This window comes from Mesoplodon bidens, assembly GCF_964165515.1.
Source record: "Mesoplodon bidens genome assembly, chromosome: 5".
NCBI classification, from domain to species: Eukaryota; Metazoa; Chordata; class Mammalia; order Artiodactyla; family Ziphiidae; genus Mesoplodon; species Mesoplodon bidens.
In genome coordinates, this window is record NC_138161.1 from 10,566,752 (window position 1) to 10,584,373 (window position 17,622).

Below are 17,622 nucleotides of genomic sequence, written 5' to 3' on the forward strand. Positions count from 1 at the left end.
AGTTATTTGTAGTGAGGTGGATGGACCTAGAGTCTGTCATACAGAGTGAAGTTAGAAAGAGAAAAACAAATACCGTGTTCTAACACATGTATATGGAATCTAAAAAAAAAAAAAAAATGGTACTGATGAACCTAGTTGCAGGGCAGGAATAAAGAGGTAGACATAGAAAGTGGACTTGATGACACGGGATGGGAGGGCAAGGCTGGGGTGAAATGAGAGTAGGATCGACATATATACACTATGGAATGTAAAATGGTTGGCTGGTGGGAAGCAGCAGCATAGCACAGGGAGATCTGCTCGGTGCTTTGCGATGACCTAGAGGGGTGGGATAGGGAGCATGGGAGGGAGGCTCAAGAGGGAGGGGATATGGGGACATGTGTATGCATACGGCTGACTTGCTTTGTTGTGCAACAGAAACTAACACAGTATTGTGAAGTAATTATACTCCAGTAAAGATCTATTTTAAAAAATGTATTGACATTTTCACTAATGTTGCAAAAACCGCCCTGGGTAAAATTGCTAGCATTTTAGCAAAAATCAAGTCAATGGCACCAAACACTGCTAGTATTCATCATGTTTTTCACTGACACCAACTCACACTAAAAAAAATGTCAGTTTAACTAAAGAATGTCCTTAATGAAGCAATAAAAAGTATTAATGCTATTAAATCTCAACCCTTGAGTACACGTTTTTAATATTTTATGGAACACACAGGAAGTATGCAGAAAGCACTGCTGCTACTTACTGGACCACAGTGGTTGTCCCAAGGAGCAGCACCGCACTGTGAACATTTTGAACTTGTCTCTTTTTTCTTGGAACATCACTTTTACTTGAAAGAATGATTGTATAGCTATTCAGATCTGGGCATTTGGACAACATTTTCTCGAAAATGAACAAAGTGAGCCTCTCACTTCATGAACAAGTGAGAGCATTTGTTGCCAATGATAAAATCTGAGCTTTCAAGTGAAAATTAGAATTTTAGAAATCTATATCCACCACAGTGAACTGACTTCCCAATACTTAAAGACATTTCTGATGCAGTGGGTAGTGATATTAACAAATGTGATTTTTAAAATATTGAGTAATGAAATATGTCAACATTTGGAAGATCTGCATAACTTAGTGAATTCATATTTTCCGAAAGACCAATGTATGATGTTGCAAAAGCATTCATGAGTAAAGATCTATTCAGAGTGCAAGATTAACCAATTGATTTTAACATAACAGAGAATGAAAATTTATTGATATGGTTTCAGATTCCATGTTGCAACTAAACTTTAAGAAACTGCCACTTGTTGGGTTCTGGTGTAGTATCAAAGAAAAATTCCACAATAACCTGGGATGGTTATGATAATACACGCTTGCCTTTTTGCACTACATATGTGTATAATAAAGTTGGATTTTCTTTATATCCTTCAACCAAAACAATGGATTGAAACCGAAGTAGATATGAAAATACAAATGTCTGATTAAACTAGACATTAACGAGATTTGCAAAAATGTTTCTTTTTTTCTTTCGGTACATGGGCCTCTCACTGTTGTGGCCTTTCACGTTGCGGAGCACAGGCTCTGGACGCGCAGGCTCAGCGGCCATGGCTCATGGGTCCAGCCGCTCCGCGGCATGTGAGATCTTCCCGGACCGGGGCACGAACCCGCATCCCCTGCATCGGCAGGCGGACTCTCAACCACTGTGCCACCAGGGAAGCCCTGCAAAAATGTTTTTTAAAAATCACTTTTTTGTTTCAGACAATATAATTATTTTCATAAAATATTTACTTTAATAACATGTAATCATTTAATATTATTATTTTTAAATGAATTAATAAACATTTGAAAAACATCTTAATTTTAATTTACAAATATGATAACTATTAATAGAGCTGACATTAACAAACAAAAACTCTTTGCGGGGGGTCACACTCATTTGTCATAGTGCAAGGTGTCCTGAGACCAAAAAATTCCAGGACCTACTGGTCATTCCGGCAAGTTTTCTCATTTCTATTAAAGGGAAATTTGGGGCATTTATCGAATTCTTTTTTCTCCCTACAAACCCAGCTTTCAAGATTGTTGTCTTATCTGAACTTAACGAATCTAGTTTACTCCACAAAGCTGAACAAATTGTCTTTGTTTTGGGCAGTATCTACCTTTACCTAAAGCAATAAATGCCTCTGATTCAATCTGGGGGGAGCCACTGGGCAAAATAATCTGCAAAGAATAAAAAAATAATTACATTGGTTTACCATACCAAAAATATTATCCTGGTTACGTGAGTATTAAATGGGATTTGTATGTTTGGTAACTGGAAGAGTACCTGGCAGGGAGTAGCTACTGCATTCTTATGGTTCCACTCTCCAGCCATCTTTTTCTAAGCAAGATACAGATATAAATCCAACCAAGCAAAATAGTGTTGAGATTTTCCCAGAGCACAAACTATTCTAGGCACTAAAAGTGGCATTTCTTAAATCACCACTCAAGAAGTATTTATTAAGTAATTGAAATATACAAAGTACTTAGCTAGTGAGGAGCTAGCCAGGAACACAAAGACCATTAGAACACAAACACTATTTTATATGCTACAGAACAATGGTTTTCAATCTTGTTTATACATTGGAAACATCTAGGGAGTGTTTAAAAAGTACCAGTACCTGGGCTCCACTCCAAGAAATTCTGATTTAAATGGCCTAGGTTGTGGTCTGGACATCAACATTCTTTAAAATTCCCCACTGGATTTTTTTTTTTTTTTGCGGTACGTGGGCCTCTCATTGTTGTGGCCTCCCCCATTGTGGAGCACAGGCTCCGCACGCGCAGGCTCAGCGGCCATGGCTCACGGGCCTAGCCGCTCTGCGGCATGTGGGATCTTCCCGGAGGGGGGCATGAACCCGTGTCCCATGCATCAGCAGGCAGACTCTCAACCACTGCGCTAACAGGGAAGCCCTCCCCACTGGATTTTAATGGGCAACCAAGATGGAGAACCGTGGACTCAAACTTTAGCGTCTCAAGTAGACACACCTGTACCTATTCATCTGTTCATTTATTTAATGGATATTTATTGAGCACCTACCTACTATATTCCAGGTACCCCTCAAGGTGCTGGGGATATAGTAGTAAACAAAACAAGGCATCTGCTCCCAAGAGGCTAATGTTCTAGTAGAGGATAGACAGAAGCTACATATATAAACACATAAATTCATGGCATCAGTGATACAAGCTCTGAAGAGGAGTAAAGCAAAGTAAGGGACTAAAGAAAGAGTGCATGTGTGAGGGTGCTTTTTAAGATAGGGCTACTGAGAAGTCCTCTCTGACAAAATGGCCTGAAGACACAGAGAGAACTGAAGGAAGTGAGGAAGGGATCCATGCAGCTATGTGAGCAGGGCCACGTCAGGCAGAGGGAGAGTGAGCTCTGAGCTCTGAGGTGGGAGCATGCTTGACATGTCCTAGGAGCAAGAAGGAGGCAATGGCCGGAGCAGAGGTCAGAGCAAAGCAGTGGAGATGGGCTGAGAGGCGCCTTGGTAAGGACTCTGCCTTTCATTCCAAGTAAGATCCTAGGGCACTGGCAAGTTCTTTTTCTTTTTTTTTTAATACAAAATTAAGCCATATTTATTTACTGTTTTTAAAGCTAAATATTTATTTAAAAAAATTTTTATTGAGTATAGTTGATTTTCAATGTTGTGTTAGTATCTGCTGTACAGCAAAGTGAGTCAGTTACACTCTTTTTAAGATTCTTTTCCCATATAGGCCATTACAGAGTGTTGAGTAGAGTTCCCTGTGCTATACAGTAGGTCCTTATTAGTTATCTATTTTATATCTAGTAGTGTGTATATGTCAATCCCAGTCTCCCAATGTATCCCTTCCCCCTCTTTCCCCCAGTAACCACAAGTGTGTTTTCTACATTTATGACTCAACTTCTGTTTCTGAGCAGAGCAGGGACACTCTCTGGCATAAGCTTTAAAATATCACATGGAAAGAGATTGTAGGAAGCATCAGGCGAGTGTGGGAGGATGGAAGCAGGGTGACCATTGCAGCATCCAGGGGACATATGATGGGACTTGGGCCAAGGTGGGCATATTGGAGGTGGAGGGAAGTGGTTTTATCCAAGAGGTACTGTAGAGGGGAAGCTGGCAGAATTGGACTTTGGAGGGAGAGGTAGTGGAGAGTCAAGGATGACCCCAGGGCTTTCTGCCAGGTAGATAGACAAGAATTTTCTCCAATTTATGAACGAGAAACTGAGACCAAAAGGAAGACAAGTTGAATAATGCAAGAGCACAGAGCTGATAAAGGACAGCGTTAACTACTTACCACCTGCCAGTTCTTTAGGCTCCAGGTCCAGTCCTCCTATTTTGTTAGATTGTGAGGCCACAGTGATGTATAAGAGTAAATCCCACTTTCTTGAAGTTTGTAATCTAGCAGTGAAGTCAGAATCTAGAGATAAATACTAAGTTTTAATGGACTTAGTGGCAACTGCCATGTGTTAAGTGCTATGTGAGTGGGAGAAGCCACAGTGCTTTTTGAGATCTGAGTACAGAGTGAGCATGGCATGGTGACCTGGGAGAGCTGGGATAGGAAGAATATAGAGAAAAGAAAGTTTCAATGAAAACCATTATTACTACTAGAGTAAAGGCAAGGAGACTGATACAGGTACATATCATCCAGACATCAAAGTATAAACCTATTTGGTTAGACCAGAGGGTTTGAGTGGGGGGCTGGGATGTGGAAGGGGGAGCCTGGAAAATCAAGGAGTTAAACATGGGGTTGAAAAGATGATTTAGAACCATATTAGAGGACACATTAAATGCTTACCTAATAGTGAGTGAGCCCATAGCCTCTTAATAGAGATAATAGAGATTAGAAAAATATTAATGTGATTTCAAGGGGATGATTAAGCTTATTAGGAAAGCAATAATAAAATCTTCACTACAAACAGGTCAAGAATATACTTCTAATTTAATAACAAGCTGGATTAATCAGCTAGTCCTTAGAAGATGTTTCATAATTGGGGGAGCCCTTGAACTTGATGGGTAATTATTGTCAATAAAAACAGAGATCACTTTGAAATAATTAGACATTAAAATAAGGTGTAAAAGCAGTTGAGTGGCTTCCATTTGTACAAAACAACAAAACAGCTTCAGGCCAAATGTGTGCCTGACTCAGGAGAGGCTGGAAGCAGAGCTGTGTTTGACCTCCCTGAAGACTCTAGAACATTTTCATTTGTTTCTGGGGTGTGGTCAAGAGAGAGCAAGTGGGAAAATATTCATATTGCAAAACTCCCTCCATAATGCCTAACTGGTTTGGGGAGCTTGGAGGGTGTGTACTCAGTATGAACTGGGAGTATTTAGTTAGGTCTTCAATCCTTCACAGTATCAAGTAGGATATTGTGCAAAGAGGATGGGCCAGGAGAATGGTCTCGGTATTTTGGTGTGGTTTTTGTCCCAAAAAGGAAACATGTTTTTAAATTAAAATTGTGGACTCTTTGAGAAAACTGTGGCCATACTGAGTATGTTTAAAAGAGAAAAAAATATTAAACTGATCTTCTTTGGCCTTTTAAAACACATCAACCCACTTGATATCTCTTCTCCTTCTTTAGTGGGATGTTTGGTCAAAGTGATTAAGTTTTTGAACTGAAGGTATCTTTAGCTGTTTAGAAGTGCTCAGAGACAAAAAAGATGAATTTCAATGGGGTAAAGGGGAGTTAAAAAGTGAAAAAGAAGAACTGGTCCAACAATTTTAACAACAGAGTAATATTATTATATGTTAAATGTGAGTACATCTTCAGTTTTCCATGGAAGGTCTTGGAATTCTGAAAAAACAACCTGAAATTATATAGGTAAGTTGTGGAAACATTAGAAAAACAGAACAAAACAAAACAAAAACAGAAACAGAAAAGAGGAAAAAAGATTACCTTTGAATGAAATAAACATGAGATGCCACAGAAATATATAGATATGGGTATATGAGACAAAATTAGGGACCAAAGTGGATTACATATTTCTTGTGAATCCTAACTCTGTGGGTAAAAGGGAAGATAAAGTCCAAGCATGATGAGTGGGAAAGGGAGTGGATTACTTTGCTGCTCGCCTCAGTGTATGTGGCACAGCCTTTCAGGATGGTTTGGAGAAAGAGAAACCAATCAATGTGCTTCTCCTCTGCAAAGCCATTCCATCTGGGGATGGGCAGGGACAAATGGACTAAATTGCAGGCTTGATGGAGGTGGATGTATAAGCAGGAAGGGGAGGGAGATGCAGAGTCATCCCACTCATCTTATGGATGTTCCAGAACCTGGAAAGATTGTTGGATATGGAAGAGGACCTTGTTTCCAATCCAAATCTGTCACTTACTTGTGATGTGACTATGTGCAAATTACTAAATCTCCCTTTTCCTTTAGCTACAATCCCCTTATGTGATGACTACCTCACACTATGTGTGTATGTGTTTTGCCTTGCTTTCTTTTATTTTATTGGCACATAAACATGCAAGAGTTTTAAGTAAGGGATTGTGAATTAATCCTATTGAAAATCAAAGCAGTACCCAAGTGGAAGGTACTGTTGTCATTATTTTTATTGGTGGTTTTGGTGGGTAGAAGTGAGGGTTTACCATATGATCCCTAGGACTGGTTTGGCACTGGCTGGCAGGGCTCTTCTCTTTCATCACACCCACACCTTAGCAGTGGTTGTGACTGGGAAAATAGGTTTTGTTTTCTAATTTTTATTGGGAAGGGCAAGAGGCTAAAAGACATCAGGGAAATGAAAAGCTGTGAGAAACATTTTTAGGTGAGCTTCAAATTGTCTGGTTTTCTGATCTGCTTGTTGGGACGTAAAATAACTTTGTTTATGTCCAGTGAAGAAAACAGTCTACTTCTAAGTCTCAACCCCAAATTTGTCATCCTTCATGTTCTTAAAACTCATTGTGTTGTAATAATAGAAGAAAATGCATAATGTTTCCTTGCATTCATAACAGAATAAAATGATGATTTTACTTAAATTCCATGTAAGTGATTTTGCTTTGACACAAGGAATAATTTTTTGGTGTTTTGGTTGAAGACCCTACAATATGTTCCTAAGGAAGTTGGCTTATCTGTCCAGGACATATTTAAAAATAGGGCAAATTCCTGCCTAACTTTAAGAAGGCAAATTCCATTTCACTTATGCTAGTTTATTATATTTTGCCTGTTGATAAGTGTAATCAACTTTTTTTCTGACATAAGTGGCACATCATTAAATTGCACCCTCACTAGAACATAACCAGATTTAGACTACAACACAGTCTAAGGGTACCGTTCTTATATATGGTATGGCGGAATACACAGGTCACACAAAACCAGACCTCATGTACTATGGTTGAAGGATGAAATTCAGCCTGCTCTCCACTTGCCAGCATTTGTCAAAAAATGCATTTGCACAAAGGCATCAAGTAGGCTCATAACTTCCCCAGAAGTTTCCACAGATTGACACAACTATCTCAAATTTTGTATCATAATTCCTGTTCTTTATCATAACCCATAGTAGTAAAACAAAAATTTTGGTCATAATCCATCTTTCTCTCTATTAAAAGGCATTACTTGATTTATACTCTGAAGAAGCAATTGGTCATGAGTGATACCAACTTATTCAAAAATTGTAATTATTCTCTTGGAATTGTTTATCCATTTTATAATAGTAACTGTGATAGTTAATTTTATATTTCAACTTGAAGTGTGTTTTTGGATGAGATTAGCATTTAAATTGGTGAAGAAAAAAGAGATTACTCCTAAAATGTGGGTGGGCCTTGTACAATCAGTTGAAGGTTTAAATAAGATAAAAAGACCAGCCTCTCTGAGCAAGCAGAAATTCTTGAGACCACCTTCAGACTTCATTTAATTATCAACTCTCCTGAATCTCTAGTCTGCTGGCCTTCAGACTGGAAGCTGGGACACCAGGACTTTCTGAAAGCATGACAGTCTCTGGTCACAGTGAGAATATCTGGACTTCTAAAGTTGTGTCATCTCTGATACCCACTGTGTCCTGGGGTGGCCCACTCACCTTTCCTGGGGTTATCATCTGTAGCGTGGGATGAATAGCACCACCTACCATCTCAGTGATGAGTTGTGATCATTTACTAGATAAAGTTTATAAAGTGTTTTGAAGATGAGAAGAGTACACCCACGCTGTTTTATTGTTATATCTCATACTTGATCATATTCTTCCTAAAAGATCTCCACAAGGATTGGTGCATGCTTTGAGCTTTAGTGGCTGGTTTCTGTGGTAGATTTTATATCTCAATAAAAATGTTGTTTAATGTTTTGATTGTTTGGGGTGATTTTCCTAGACATCTAAGACATAATTTCTAAAACCTTTAAACCAGTTTCTTTTTGTTTCTCTTATATAAGGCAGGACACCACCCCTCCTTCAGGGATGCTATACACTAACCCACAGAGCCTTTTGGACCAACTGAAGGTAAAGGATGGCTGGCTCTTCACTCTTCTATCTATTGCAGGAGATAATCTTTGATTCAAAATGATAGGTCTATTATTAGCTTGAGAAATCTACAGTTTTTGCTAAATTATGAAGTATTTTCTTCCTCATTTCAGAACCTGAGGCATAGCAGAGAATCAGTGTGTTACTCATCATAAAAGGGCGTAAATTCAAAACATTTACACACATAAATCAAAATTATTCATTTTCCCAAATATTGTTTAACAATCTGCATATGTATGTGGCAACCTTTGTTTCCCAGATGTATATTGTCTTGCATTTTTCTTTCAATGTGTGCCAGTAAAAAGAAGAGGGAGCTGAAAGAATCCTCCTCTTTATAATGACGAAGATGGGAGGGTTATGAAAATATTTGTAAACCATTCCCAGTTCTCACATTCCCAGGGGCAAAAAGCAATGAAACTTTGGATCAGCCAGTTCCACAGAGGCTGCCTAATTCTGAGCATTAACCAGAATCCAGCCCACACCTCAACTGCCCCCTCGTGTTCCACCTATTTTTCTCTTTCTGCCACTATCAATTAAAATTCTTTGTGTTCCTGACATTGAAAAATGTGTTAAAAGAAAAGCTTACTAGGTCAACAAGCAAACATTAATTAAAATATTAATCATAAAATCATGCCTCTAGACCTTGATATAGCTTCAGGTGAAAAGAGAATGTCTTCTGTGAGAAGTTGTGCCTAGGTTGAATCATTTTTAAATGACACTAATTACACATCAGCTTAGTTGTCACCAAAGATTGGTTCCACTTAAATCGGAAAATGCAGAAGGCATAATGTTAGATTTCTAAAGGACAGAATTGAGAAGGAAACTTACTCTGGTAGATGACAGAATTGGGATTCTGGAATATCTCAACTGGCCATGATGATAGACTAAAAACAATGATGAAATCTACCAGGGATAACAAGGAAAGTCAGCACTGAGGTTCAGAAAATCAACCACAAAGATACAAAATGGAGAGACCTACTTAAACTGAACTTCCTTGGGAAAAGTGTTGACTGCAAACTCAGTTCAGGTTGATGTGACTGGGTTGACAAAAAAGCTAATGCCTCACAGATTACATTATAAACTTTATAGTATTCATATCAGAAGATTTAATGATATAATTCATTCACCTGTTTTTTTTCATTCAACAGTCATGCAATTTGTAGGGAATGGTAAATGTCCAGTTTAAAGAACACAGCCACTATGCTGCTTACTATGATGATGCTGTTGTAGGAATTCAGGATCTGTATTCCAAATTTTCACTTTTTTTTCCAGGAAGATCTTGAAATTTGGATTGTAATATAAAAAAATTCCAGTTTCCAAATGCCCTGAATTAAAAAAAATAGGCTGTATCTAGCTGATGGCCTTCTCATATTTACCTCTGTGTTAAACCTATGGTCTGGATCTTAGGAGAAAGATGTTGACTGGTGATAGATGTTTAGCTTTTGTAATTTTTTAAGTCATCTTATAAGTGACAGTTCAGTCAATGGAAGTGAATGAAATCGCCATTCAGAGAAGGAAATTAAAGCCTTATGCCTGCTTTGTTTGGGGCTAACTATATATTTTTTAGAAGTGATTTTAATTTATCTACAGATCTTCCTTGAATTACAATGGGGTTATGTCCTGATAAACTCATCATATGTTGAAAATATTATGTCAAAAGTGCATTTAGTACACTTAACATACCAAACATCATAGCTTAGCCTAGCCTACATTAAATGTCCTACAGTTGGGCAAAATCACCTAACACAAAGCCGATTTTACAATCAAGTGTTGAATATATCATATAATTTAATGAATTTAATGAATACTGTACTGAAAGTGAAAAACAGAATGGCTGTATGGGTACAGAATGGTTGTAAGTGTATTGGTAGCTTACCCACGTGATTACATGGCTGACTGGGAGCTGTGGCTTGCTGCTGCTGCCCAGAATCACAAGGGACTATCATACCACACATTGTTAGCCTGGGAAAAGTTAAAAATTCAAAATTTGAAGAATGGTTTCTACTGAATGCATATCGCTTTCACAACATTCTAAAGTTGCAAAATCATAACTTGAAACACCATAAGTCAGGGACTGTCTGTATTGGCTTTGTAGCTACACTGCTTTGCATTAATTTTCAGTTGTTGCTCTAAGGACTGCTGTACACATTCTTAAATTTTAACAGTCCACTTAGAATTAATATCATACCACTTCATGTAAAATACGCAAACTTAGCAGTTATATAGGTCTATGTATCTTATACTTTTTTGCCATATTTCCATAAATATCATTTCCTACATGCTTTATAAATCTCATAATACAAAGTTGTAATTATTTGCTTTAAATAGCCTTTTTTATTTACCCACATATTTACTATTTCTAGTGTTCTTCATTCTTTTCAAAAGAGGAAGTTTGTACCTAGTATCAATTCAGCTTCTCAGTCTGAAGAGCTCCTTAAAGCATATCTTGTAGTACAGATTGATGGCAATAAATTCTCTTAATTTTTATTTAATTGAAAATGGCTTTAGTTTGCTTTCATTCCTGAAGTTTCTTTTCATTAGATATAGAAATCTAACTTGAAAGTTTTTTTTCAATCATTTCAACAAATTGATCCATTGCCTTCTGGCTTCCATAGTTTCTGATGAGAAGTTAGCAGTCGTTTATAATGTTGTTTCACTACATACAATGTGTCATTTTTCTCTGGCTGCTTTAAGAACTTTTTGTAATCTTTGGTTTTCTTTAAATTAACCTTTATGGGCCTTGCTATGATTTTGGGGGAATCTTAATTGAGTTTGCTGATCTTCTTGAATCTGGAATTGTCTCACCAAATTTGGGAAATTTTCAGGTATTACTACTTCAAATATTTCTTATGCCCTATTCTTTCTAGGACTCAAATTACATGTATATTTAGGGTTCTGATATTGTCCCACAGGTCAATCTTTTTTCCTCCTGTTCTTCAGACTTTATAACTGTATTGATCTATCTTCAACTTCATTGGCTTTTTCTTATGTCACTTCCTAGTTGTTAAGTCCATCCAGTTAATTTTTTCTCAGGTATTGGAGTTTTCAGTTCTACTTTGTTATTATTTACAGTTTCTATTTAGCACTTTTTCATTTATTCCACATACATCTTCTTCATATTTTGGATCATAGTTATGATATTTACTCTAAAATCCTTGTCTGCTAATCCAAATGTCTGGGTCATTTTGAGGCCAAATTCTATTAAGCCTTTTATCTTGGGTTTCTGTTATGTTTTCTTGTTTCTTTGTATGTTTAGTAAATTTGCTTTTTATGTCTAGTAATACTGGACATTGTGAAAAATATGTTTCAGAGACACTGGATTCTGTTATATTCCTCCAAAGATTATTGATTCTTTTGTTATAAGTGGAAGTTAATTTGGTTAGAACTGAATTTCAATTCTGTCATCCCTGTGGTGGGCAGCAGCCGAAATCTATGTTTACTTCCTTTAGCCTCAGCTGAACTGCTTGGAGTCTGCCCTGTACATGCATATTTCAAGGATCATTCAGAGATGTAGACAGAATTTATACACAAAATCTTGTATATAATTCTCTGGCTGTTTCCTATCTTGTTTGGTCTCCTCAAAATATGTCTTCAGGCTCTTCAAGCCCCTAAAACTATTGCTTTTTTATCCAAGTTTTAATTGGCAGACTGGGACCTTGTATCTGGCACAAACAAACAACAAAACAACTTCAAGAAGCAGAAGACTTATCAGTGCTATTTCCTTCTTCCAAATATCCACTGTCTCCCAGTCTTTGCCTTCCTTTTGTGTCTTTCCAATGTCTTCATTAACTGATATTTTAAAACTTTATCCAGGATGCATAGTTGTTAACTGTGATACCGTTTGAACAACAGAAACTACTCTGCTATTACCAGAAGCAAAAATTCCAGACAGGCAGAATATGGAGCTGGGAGAAACCTCTCAATTCCGATCCACTAGGCAAACTGACCACAACTGGGCTAACTATTCACAGTGGTCATCTGGTCTAGAATTCCTTCTCTCTAGAGCTCAGTCTACAAGATACACTGTGGCCTGCATTTAATCCTCTCAACTAAACTGATAGTACACAGCACCTAGCTCCCTAACTGAGACCCCTATCTCAGGAGTTATTCACCCCGTATCTGCTTTCTATACTGTCATGAAAGTGATCTATATAAGAACAGATCACATCATGTCACTTCCCTGCTTAAGAATTCTTCCATGGCTCCTGATTTGCCTACAGAGAAATCCAAAATTTCTTAGCAGGACTTATAAGACAATATGAGACTTGAAATCTGAACATTTTTTCTCCTCTGTAGTAATTTTCTCACCCCTTTCCTACCCCTACTCCAACCAAGTACACTGTGCTCTAAGGACAATCAAATCCTGCTGATGCATGAAAGTCACCTGCATTTTCACACTGCCACATACTTGCAGTTAACATCACCTTACCCTGCATTATTTTTCTCTTTAGCCATTTGACATTATATTTTATAATTATATGAGAGACTTATTATAATTTATTATAAACATTATATTATAATGTCTACTTGACAGTGTAATACAGATCTGTGTGTATACACACACACACACACACACACACACACACACACATATATATATATATATATATATATATATATATATATATTATTACATGTCTTCCACATTGGAATGTAAGGATCATGATATCAAAGACTTGGTTTGGTTCACTATAGTATCTCTACTATTTAGAAGAATGCCTGGTTTATAATAGACACTTCAATAAGTATTTATTGGATGAATATTATTCTTATTGGCTAGGATTCCATCTTACTCTCTGTCCAAAACCATGTAGCAAAGGCATTCTAAGAACCCAGCTCAATTGTTTTCTTCCCTTTGGAGTTTTCTAACATTGCCTCACGCGTATATAATAAATTATTAAGTCTTCATCCATTTTTCTATAGAACTCATCTTCCTTATTTCTCTTTCTTATTTCTCTGCCTCTTTCTGATTTCTCTGCCTCTTTCTGTGTTTACCAGTGTACCACAGTATTAAAGCAAGATTACTCCTGTGTTGACTTGTAGTCCTATTCATTGTACTTATCCACCACACAACTCTTAGTTCCCTTCAGAGTCACTGCCCTTCTGGCTTGGCTCCCCATTTGAAGAAAAGCTATTTTCTTCCCATCAGGCCCATGGACAAGGTCTAAGACAGACTTGATTATGCGAAATTCTAGATAAGTGTGATTTTTTAATTATAAATGGGATTTTTTTTTTTGCACCTAGGAAAAACTGGTAATAGTTCATTAATTATTCTAGCAGCCTTAGATATGAATTGGGAAATTACAGGAAAAACTGCTAGTTGGTTTTAGGGTCCCAAATTAAAGCATTCTTTTGATTTATTATTTTCTAATATTTGAAAACCTCCTCAGGATTAAAACTTCAGGTTTATTTTTTTCCATATTGAATTTGTGGTCACATCAATGACTTTGAGATTAATTATGTATACTCACTTATTTAGTAAACAAACATTGTCCTGGCATTTGGAGAACAAGCTCTCTTAACCCAAATCTCAATGAATTGGAGTGAGTAACATAGTGAGAGGTAAACTAACTCAAAGCTCCTATGATCATGGAATAACATTTGTATGTTTACCACTCAGGGAAAATATTTGTAAGTGCTGAAGTTGTGTTGAAAATTCTCTAAGTCTATAGTTACCTCATCATCATAAAAGAAAGTAAGAATTAACCTGTCTGTAGTCTGAAATCTCCTTTCAAGAAATGAAAATACTTGGATGGGGGGAGCTTTCAAAATGAAAGAACTCTTCTCACCCTATTAATCTATTTTCTAACTCTTGGCAAGCCCCCGAAACTTGGATTGCTGCTTGTTCATTGCCAACAAGATGGTAAATAAATATTCCCAAGAGAACAATTACACAGCCAACTACTTGGTGTCTCTGGTAATATAAGAGTTTTTGAAAACTGTATATATGTGCTTGTGCACACAACAATGCACATACAAATCACAGACTTCCCCTGAAATGAAATGCTGAGGTCATGTGAGCATATTTCAGCCTTTAACTTAAACATTTAGGCTTCATGCCCAACTATGACACATAGCCCATGTTTATAGAGTCAATTTAATTTCACTTGTTAGTATCAGTTACCATCATTCCAGATTTAAAACCACCAGCCCAGAGCCCTTCTCTGAGTTCTTGCAGACCCTGGTAGCTGTACCAGGCATCTGGCACTTTTATGCACACTCCCTCATATTGTTCCTGGACCATCTATTTAAACAGGTCTTTTCTCTTCATTTTATTACAAATTCTTGAATCCAAGGATCATGTCTGATATTTCTCAGAATCCTTGTTAATGTCTAGTCCAGAAGCCTGTTCTAGCAAATGCTCCAAAAAAGTTGTTGACTAAACCAAAATGGATTTTCAATTTTATGTAAAATATTTTCAGAGTAAAGGAAATATTCACTTTTGTGTTTGGAAAATAAGATGAATGTGTCTGAAAAAAGTGGAAATGGGGTGACATCTTATGGGCTGCAAATTTCCACATCAACACATACTTTCATTATAAAACCCCAACCCAACTTCATGAGTAGAATAATAGGAAACAAAACAGAGAGAATGTGACAAACTGGGTTTAGTATTCTCACTTCTTCAAAATGTGTTTCCACCATAATCAATGGAAAAAAACAGAGTTGTCAGTCTTCTGTGAGAGGAGACATGTGAGTTTATTCTCTCCTCCTCTCCCTCCCTCCCCCTCCTTCTTTTCCCCTTCTGAAACTGAGTCAGACCAACCATATTTCCAGTTAGAAGTTGGCACTGGAGCCCAGCAGCTGTTCAGAAGTGTCCAAGTGGACAGCAAATGGCACTGATGGAGTTAACGGCAGTGACTCACTTGGGACATTCATAGCAGGTCAGCTGAAACCATACCTTGCTGTAAAGAGAGTTTAGTCCCATTGGTCAAGAGCGCAAGAAAATGAGCTGAGGTTGATAACAGCACAGTGTCACTTAGTTGCCACTGGTTGCTTTGCTGTTCTCAGTTTTCACAATTTTTTTAAAGGTAGATTTTTTCTAATGCAATCATGAACAGTGATGGGAAGAACAGGCTGAGCAGCTGTTGGCTATCTGAAATCACAGAGGGGAGGTTTGGTATCTGGAAATGTTCAACACAACTTGTCTTGCAAGCTTTGACAATGACTTTCACATATAAAATTGTGGGTCAGAAGCAGGAAGCTGAGTCCCACTATTCATGCCAGTAGGCCTAAGTTGGCCAATATGAGATTTGGGGGATTTCAGAAAGACTTCATTCATCTAGGAATAGTTTTCTACAAAATATTATGATAGTTTTAAATTTACTCAACTGAGCAGCAATAAAAACAAAGCAAAACCATCCAAACAACAACAACAAAAAATACAAGCAATAGAGCATGCTCATATTTTGTGAGCTTATACAACTTTTTCCTTAACACAGTAGGGAATATATAAAAATACAGTTAAAGCTTATGTATACCTTTGCATTATAAAATATGATATAATAACCTATAATGTAAAAGAATCTGAAAAATAATATATATATATGTATAACTGAATCACTTTGCTGCACACTTGAAACTAACACAACATTATAAATCAACTATACTTCAATTTTAAAAAGTGCAAAAAATATATGATATGAAAGAATTATAAAGACATGCTTGGAGAAAAAAACATAATTACCTAAAATAACACAACCTTGACACAATACCTACTTTTAATTTTTTTCCAAATTATTTTTTAAAAACGCTATAAAGGCAGATATCTTAGAGTAGTTCTTTCAGGTACACTTTTAACAAAGAAGGAGTAAATAATTACTAATATTAATGGTCATTAGACATAAACTTCATTTCGCTAAAATTCTGGCATGAGATCATGATTTCCACATTTAGGTTAGGTCTTGTTTCCATTGCACTTATTTGGCAGAAAAATCTGATTTGGCTATTTGAGTTCACTATAATCAACTTCCTTTTTGTGATTGAACCCAAAAGCTATAATTCTAATAGTTTCAGACCAGTCTGAAGACAGAATAAAAAATAAATTAATTTTCTTTCCCAAGAATGAAATCTTTTCATTAAATAGAGGTTGGTAAAATAAATTACTATCAACCAGTATAGCTTGCTAGGTACTTTAATGGATTAAACAATTTTAAAGTGCATAGTTTTAAATGCATTAAAAGTTTTTCCAGCTCAGCTCCTTGGAGAATACATATTCTAAGTTCAAAGGAGAATAGTTGATCTCTCTGTATTTTTATAGAGAACTGTGGAGGCAGGGGGAGTTTCGTTGCTCGCCCACTGCCTACTTCATAGTAATGCTTAATAAGTATTGGTTGAATTAATTAATTTTGAACACAGGAACTGGAGGGATGACAAGGAGTGTCATCTCTTCTTGGCAGAAGAGCAGATTAGTCATTAAGATCAAGTAGAAGAGGACATAGGATTTAGCATATGACTTAAATCCAGATTACTGGAGCCATTAGAAGGCAGGCTCATGGGGGTGATGGGAAAGTGGAGACAGTCCTATGAATAAGTTTGTATTGGCCTGGGCTGCACTCCTTTCTCCACCTGTTATCAAAGACCAACCGAACCTGTCACAACTGGAAAAATGAAAACGAAACAGGGCATCAGGGTATCAGTGGGGTAAAGGGAGAGGGATGAGAATAGCCACTGTGACAGAAACAGATGGCTTTTAAGAATGTATCATTTTGTTTCTGTTGCCTCTGCCCTGTTATTATTCTCCATCCTGGCATCTTCTTTTCTCCTCTTTCCTTCATTTTCACCTAAAATGGGACTGCCAAGAAAAATGACTGGTTAAATGTTAGAAGTTCTTGAGCATTCTCATGAGGGTACATATTTTCTCCCCTTTGATCCTGTGATCTTTTAGACCCATTTCTGACTATTAACTCCATCATCTTATGAGTATGATAGTTAAATGGAGAATGGCATTACTCTTTCCAGGTGAGAAAGAATTGTTCTGTATATATATGTATATGTATATATATATATATATATATATATATATATATGAAGACATATTTCTCATATATAAAATATCAGTTCTATTTCTCTATATGTATCTATGAAATATATGTATTATATATACACATGTGCTATATCTATATTATATATCATATCAAATTATTATATTATATATGTATATAAATGTATATAT